The 8,398-nt window shown below is 33.9% G+C and overlaps 1 non-coding gene and 1 pseudogene across 1 annotated transcript; both read left to right on the forward strand.

The window, feature by feature from the left end:
- Positions 1–522: 522 nt before the first annotated feature.
- LOC128661812 (uncharacterized) lies at positions 523–631 on the forward strand (annotated as a pseudogene).
- Positions 632–7,895: 7,264 nt separating this feature from the next.
- LOC128661828 (5S ribosomal RNA) lies at positions 7,896–8,014 on the forward strand. The gene has a single exon (XR_008402630.1). It is a non-coding gene; the product is annotated as a 5S ribosomal RNA (ribosomal RNA).
- The last annotated feature ends 384 nt before the right edge of the window (positions 8,015–8,398 follow it).

The following is an 8,398-nucleotide window of genomic DNA, read 5'->3' on the forward strand; positions in this document are numbered from 1 at the left end:
ATAACTTCAAAACTAGTTAGAAAAGAGAAAGTGCCACAGTAGAGCTATATGAGATACTGTGTAAAGATGGGGGATTTCAGCACTCAATAGAACTTCATTTTACCCAGTTAGGTGTTTGACCGGAAGCTATCAAGAGACATATACACGGATGCACATAAGTTCAGATAGCACGACAAATTTATTTACAAAGTAACTAATAAGGTATACCAAAGCGCCAACTATACGAAGGCTGGGTCTGGACCTAATGCAATATTATCAAACTATTACAATAAACAATTTATTGAGTACACAAATAAGTTAAAAACATGGATCCATGTATAAACAATCAAATTTATACAACAATAATAGCTAATAATAGCTAAATGAATAGTTAAAACAAATAGTTATGTAACGGATATAGCATTTAAAACCAAGCCCCTACTGAGATTATACCCAATAGAAACAGCTGAAAAACGGCTTGGAGATGACAGTAAACTCTCTTTCTGATCAGATCATGATGAGAAATAGGGCTAATACAGAAATGTCTACAGCCACACTGCCTTGAATGCACCTGATCTTGGAAGTTAAGCAGGGCCAGGCCTGGTCAGTACCTGGATGGGAGACTGCCTGGGAACACCAGGTGCGGTAGGAATTTTTTTTATTTTTTTTAAATAATAGGTATGAAGTCATAACTAAAAAGGCTGGGTTTGTATATATATTTTTCCAAATCTGGAACACTGTATTCTAACATAGGAATTTTTGTATTTTCTCTGAATAAAAATGATCAAATGCAGACAGAGCTTGACAAAATAAGGATACCATCTAAATGTATTATAAAGGATTTTTTAATCACAAATTTTTAAACTATAAACTGTATATTTTAAACACACATTTAAGGTCAGTAAAACAGGAAGTGCTTAACAAACACTTCCTGTTCCACAATTTTATGGCCAGCAATCAGTCTGGTATAAAAAGACCACTACTAACACCATAAAACCAGTCTTGATAAAGGTCTCTTTGTGACCAAAACGCGTCGACTGGTAAGCACAATTTCATTTTCTATTGATCTAAAAACAATCTACACCATCATATCTTTCTTTTACAGAAGGATCATCCAGGGATTATAACAAAATATTTGCCAAGAAGATAGAATTTTGGGTTGGAAAACGGCTAGCAAGTACTGACACTGCAATTCAGTATAAAATACTTGGAAAATCACCATAACTATTGCTGTTAGGATTCACAACACTTTAAGGATTATTGTTTTTTCTTAAAGAGACACACTACTTATTATAATTTATTGTTGGATTATTTTTTCTATTAAGTTTTCACAGTTGGACTATTTTTTGGACTATTATTTACATTTATATAAGTTACTATTGGAACACACCACAATGTTTTTGTAAATTTTTGGTTTTTCATTTTTCACAATCTTTGTTCTTAATTCACGTTTTTTGAAGATCAACCTATTTTTTTTTTTTTTTTTTTATAACAAAATATTTGCCAAGAAGATAGAATTTTGGGTTGGAAAAGGCTAGCAAGTACTGACACTGCTATTCAGTATAAAACACTTGGAAAATCACCATAACTATTGCTGTTAGGATTCACAACACTTTAAGGATTATTGTTTTTTCTTAAAGAGACACACTACTTATTATAATTTATTGTTGGATTATTTTTTCTATTAAGTTTTCACTGTTGGACTATTTTTTGGACTATTATTTACATTTATATAAGTTACTATTGGAACACACCACAATGTTTTTATAAATTTTTGGTTTTTCATTTTTCACAATCTTTGTTCTTAATTCACGTTTTTTGAAGATCAACCTATTTTTTGACCATTAATATCTTTTGTACACTAATTTTTGCACACAACTTTTTTGATACACATTCTTTACATTGGCTTATTGCTGTCACAATATTTTTTACTTGACAATGCGTATGTGGTAAACACACAGTTAAAGGTCTTACTCAGAGCCCTACACATTAGTCACTATTGGCAATATTTAGTATTGCATAGAATCGAGAACATTATTGGTTAGATAATATTATATAACTGACTAATATATTTCACCTATTATGTGTATGTGGTAAACACAAAGTTGAATTTCTGTTGTGAGTCTTATACTTAATTTGGAATTTTTTAGGAATATTTTTTAAGAGCATTGTTTGCACAATTTTAAATGCCATATCTGCTATTTAACTATTTGTTTTAACTATTCATTTAGCTATTATTGCTGTACAAATCTGTGTATGTGTATATGGTAAACACAAAGTTGAATTTCTGTTGTGAGCCTTATACTAAATTTGGAATTTTTTATGAATATTTTTAAGAGCAATGTTTGCACAATTTTAAATGCTATATCCGTTACATAACTATTTGTTTTATCTATTCATTTAGCTATTATTGTTGTATAAATTTGATTGTTTATACATGGATCCATGTTTTTAACTTATTTGTGTACTCAATAAATTGTTTATTGTAATAGTTTGATAATATTGCATTAGGTCCAGACCCAGCCTTCGTATAGTTGGCGCTTTGGTATACCTTATTAGTTTCATCTTTCCATTTTGACAACTAGGTGTCAAATTATCAAAGCCAGAGGTCTTATTTAGTAGGCGCTAGGTGTACTCCACTATCAATATTTTCTTTTCCTAGTAACACTCAGCTGCCAGCTATATAAATACTGTAAATATAATGGATTCATTCAAACATTTAAGACAAGCAATTGACATTAATATTAACACCACAGGGAAAGAGTCAGACTCAAGTCCAGATGAGGAGGACACTGTAGATATACAGCTGATCTTTAGAGAACTTGAAAGACTGTTGATTTCAGAGGTAAAATATAAAGCAGAGATATCCTTCCTAAAGAAATGCTTAGAGTTAGAGATTATACCTAAGGGATTACTGATACATAAAGAATGTGCATTCCCCCTTTCAGAAACCATAGCTAACAAATGGAAGAAGGTCCTAATAGACACTTCAAGAAATTTGATAAAACTCATCATTGAGTATAGGGAGATTCTAACAGCAAACATAGATCTTGAAATAAAAGATGATGAGGTGATAATTTTGAATTTGGAAAATTCAGGACCAGAATCCAAAGACATAACAGAGAGGAAAGAGAATCTTGTTAAAAAAGTAAGCAAAATAAGGGATGATATTATTCAAAAGAAAACTAAAAAACTAATGAGGGAACTAGATAATAAAGAGGAATTAGACAAGAAAGAAGGAGATGATGACAGAGGCTCTATAAAAGAGGGAGGAACTGACATAGAAAATACACATGTGGAAGTCACCACTGATGAATCTGGAACATGGACGACGATGACACATAAAAATAAAAACAATAACAAAATTAAGACCAAAAGAGAATATAAAAGCCCAGTAAGGATAGAACCACACTATTATCATAGAAGAGACTATAATATACCCTATAGACAGAATCATCATATAGGAAGACAACACAGACAATATGACTCATACTACGAACCAAACACTAGACAATATGGTAATAGGCAGGGTGACTATACTGACAATAGACAATATAATAATCAAAGATGGGATAGAAGACAGTTTAATAATCTAAGAAACAGAAGAGATTATCCCACAAACTCATATAGAGAGCGAAGACATTTTGAATATGAGCAAAGAGAGAGGTATGAACCACACAGATATGGGGAAAGCTATCATCATCACCAAGAAGATAGACATTTTGATAAACCAATGAATTATTATAAAGGCTATGATAATCATTTTGAGAATAAGACCACACATGATACTCCTAGATGGGAGAAACGATATCCAAAACCTAGAGAGGAAGAGGACAACAGGAAACAAAAAGAAATCAAAAGGAATGAAGAAAGACAACATATAAAGAAAACCGAATTGAGGACAGAACCATCGACCTCAACTAAAACATATACTACAAAATCACCTTCTTCTTCTTTTTTAGAGGTAGATCGATACCTACACAAAGGAAAAGGGCAAAATCAGTCAACAACAAGAGTAAAAACAAGACCCATAGAGGGAGAAGAGGAGGAGCAAAAATAAAGAAGAACAAAGATATAAAGTCCGCCTATAAAGATCTGGGAACCAATGGAGGAACAATTTCTGATGACAAGGAAAAAGACACCAATGGAGGAACAATTTCTGATGACAAGGAAAAAGACACCAATGGAGGAACAATTTCTGATGACAAAGAAAAAAACACTGAAGGAGGAATATTTAATCTAAGTTCATATGAATTGAATGAAGATGAAAAATCTGTTCTTAAATTTGGTTTATCTTTTGCTCCATCAAGAAGCCTTGATAAGTTCACTACTTTCGTAAGTACAAAAGAATTTATCAGAAGACTAACTCTTAAGAGATTCTTTTTAAGACCCCCAACAGAAAGAATGGGATATGGGTTTAATGAAGCTTAAAACTTAAAGGTAGATGATAATTACAAGCACACAGAGCTAAGGCTGAAATCAACTTTTTATCCTACAACTCACAAAGGGACGGCAATCGAGACATTTGAAACAGTAGTGTGCAGAGAAATACGTGATATAAGCTCTAAAAAACTGAAGAATAAGAAACAGAATCTATCAGATAAACAGTTGGAAACCATTAAGAATTTGGAACAAAACCAGAACCTCACTATAAAATCTGCCGATAAAGGAGGAGGAATCGTAGTCATGAATAGAGATGACTATGAAGCAGAGAACAGACGTATCCTAAGTGACAACAACACCTATTATAAATTATCAAAAAATCCAGTGGACACATTTAAAGAAGAACTGGTAACACTGCTGAAGAGGGCCAAGGAAGAAGGAATATTGAATGACAAAGAATACAACTATTTGAATGTACATCATCCAATAACTCCAGTGTTATATCACCTTCCAAAGATCCATAAATCCCTCCAAAATCCGCCAGGAAGGCCAATAATTTCCGGGATAGGTTCATTAAGTAGCAACCTATCAGAATATGTGGATAAACATCTGCAAAAACACGTGAGGCAACTCCCCTCCTTCTTGAGAGATTCGACTCAGATACTTAATCTCCTGGAAGAGCTGACATGGGAAAAGGATTATATCCTGGCAACTTGTGACGTGACAGCATTGTACACGAGCATCCCGCATGAAGAGGGACTGGAAGCAGTGAAATTCTACCTCGAAAAAGATCCGGAAATTCCATCTGAACAGATTGAATTCATTTTGGATAGTATTCATTATATTCTAAATCACAACTACTTCTGCCATGATGGCAAATTCTACTGACAAATTTGTGGGACGGCGATGGGGACCAGGTTCGCGCCGAGCTATGCCAATCTGTATATGGGCAAATGGGAGGAAATATTTTGGGACTCCTGCCCAGCCGGTGCGGACCTGGTCCTCTATCGTCGATACATAGATGATATAATCATAGTTTGGAAAGGGTCACAGGCAGACTTGGAATACACCTTTGAAGTGATGAATAAAAATACGGCCAATCTAAAATTCACATATGAATGGAGTCACACGACTCTCACATTCTTGGATCTGAACATAGAAGTGAAAGGAGGGAAATTAGAAACATCCACCCATTTTAAAAAGGTGGACAGTAACAATTATGTCCACAAAACAAGCTGCCATCACAATACATGGAAGAATAATATTCCAAAAGGACAGCTTTTACGTATGAGAAAAAATTGTTCTGATCCATCAAAATGGGAAGAACAGGCGCAAATAATAAAACAACAATTTGTGGAGAGGGGTTATGAAGAAGAGATGTTGGACCAAAGAATTGATGAGGTAAGACAGATAGAAAGAAGAACACTCACTAACTATAAGGAGAGGAATAAGGGGAACAAAGACGAAGAAACTCTTAACATCCCTTTAATTACAGAGTATAGTGCAAACAGTAAGATCATAGAAAAGATCTTCCGGAAACACTGGGCACTACTTAAAGACGATGACATACTGGGAGAAAAATTATCTCAGGTACCAAAGTTTGTATATCGAAAAACGAACAACTTAAAGAATAAACTGGCACCAAGCATACAGAAGAAAAATCCTCCAGGAATACAAGACGTCTTTGGGAAAAAGGTTAAGGGCTTCTTCCCCTGTCACACTTGCAAAGCATGCAAATGTGGAGTAAAAACGGATGAATTTCACTCCAACAATACCAGAGAAAAATACAAAATTGGAAACCTGATCTGTTGCCAAGATAAGGGAGTGGTCTATTTACTCCAATGTCCATGTGGCCTCCAATACATAGGACAGACATCCAGGCCATTGCGAGATAGGATACGTGAGCATATCCTGCAAATTGAAAAACGCAATATGGATACCCCACTGTATAAACATTTCTCTATGAAACCTCAAGGGAATATTAATACACTTAAATATATGGGGATTCAAAAAGTAACTAAGAACTGGAGAGGAGGCAATTACGAAAAGAAGTTACTAACGGCAGAATCCAAATGGATATTTTATTTAGACTGCTTATATCCCAGAGGGTTAAACAACAAAGAGGATCTATCTCACCTTTTAAACCTTAACTAAACTAACTATAATGAGATATAAAGGAAAAATCTCAAAAGCAAGCCAGAGAAACTATGGGAATATGTTTAATTTTACTAATCCCATGAGAAGTGCCTCTTTTGGCGAAGAACAGTATAATACTGTGTTTGCTTTTATGAATACACGGGTTGTGAAACATGATAGCAAGTATCATAATCAACGATCTTCTAAAAAAACTAAATTCCCCTAACTGTGTATGAATACCTCCTGCTATATCCACCTCTCTCTGCATATATGACAAATTTTAAACGTATACCCATATATGGGCATCTTCTGGTTGCATTATGGCTCTATTCCTAATACTCTAGCACTGCTAGCTACATACCCCTCTATAAACTTTGTGATTTAGATAGATTTTCACAAGGTTAGTACCTAAAACATATTTGATGTTCATATTTAAAGAAGACAGCAATTCAATCATTCATATATATAAACTCAGACATAAAACTCTGGATATATAGTACATAAACAGGAACAAATATAATTATAAATTATAATTTAAAAAGAAAAAGGTTTTGGGTGAACTAGGTTAACCCACAGATGTTTTACACTCGTCACTAGGGTACGCTATATGCCACACACCATTGAGTTTGTAATGATAGGTGTCTATTCTAAATTTGAAAAAAGATTTGAGGATAGTTTATCTGATAGTTTTTCTATGATTATATAACGCATTAATCAGGGCTTATATCTCTCCAGATAAGACACTACTAGTATAGAGGTCACTTTCCCACTCGATTGGATATTTATGTTAAACAAATAAAGGTTGTTTAATATTTCTACACCACCATCTGGTTCCCATACGTTTCTGTTCCACTTAAAACCTATTGAGGTTTCACCTTGTTTGTAATAAAAAAAAAAAAAAAATTCTCTTTATTCTGGATAATAATTCACACCTCAGCACAGACATAGCACTATAGCAAAATCCAGTATATAGAAGACAACAATATAACACCATTAGGAATATTGTAAGGGATATATAATCAGCATAGATTGTGTAATAAGTAAAAGATGAAACTAGCAAGTCCATCCTTTATATAGAATATGTCCTGTTTCCGCTTTTTATTCTCTTAGATTAGCAAGCATATGTAAAAATTGGCATCTAGAAATGACATCTAAAAATGACACCTTAACATATACGCTAAAATGGCTTTATTATGACAGATAAGGGAATGTTTTAACAACATTCCAACTACTATCCAATGAAATTGAGCCTATTATACACACCCCTGCCCCATCCAATAGAAACCAAGCCCCTACTGAGATTATACCCAATAGAAACAGCTGAAAAATGGCTTGGAGATGACAGTAAACTCTCTTTCTGATCAGATCATGATGAGAAATAGGGCTAATACAGAAATGTCTACAGCCACACTGCCTTGAATGCACCTGATCCCATCTGATCTTGGAAGTTAAGCAGGGCCAGGCCTGGTCAGTACCTGGATGGGAGACCGCCTGGGAACACCAGGTGCGGTAGGAATTTTTTTTTTTTTTTTTAAATAATAGGTATGAAGTCATAACTAAAAAGGCTGGGTTTGTATATATATTTTTCCAAATCTGGAACACTGTATTCTAACATAGGAATTTTTGTATTTTCTCTGAATAAAAATGATCAAATGCAGACAGAGCTTGACAAAATAAGGATACCATCTAAATGTATTATAAAGGATTTTTTAATCACAAATTTTTAAACTATAAACTGTATATTTTAAACACACATTTAAGGTCAGTAAAACAGGAAGTGCTTAACAAACACTTCCTGTTCCACAATTTTATGGCCAGCAATCAGTCTGGTATAAAAAGACCACTACTAACACCATAAAACCAGTCTTGATAAAGGTCTCTTTGTGACCGAAATGCGTCG

This window comes from Bombina bombina, chromosome 5, assembly GCF_027579735.1.
Source record: "Bombina bombina isolate aBomBom1 chromosome 5, aBomBom1.pri, whole genome shotgun sequence".
Lineage (NCBI taxonomy): Eukaryota > Metazoa > Chordata > Amphibia > Anura > Bombinatoridae > Bombina > Bombina bombina.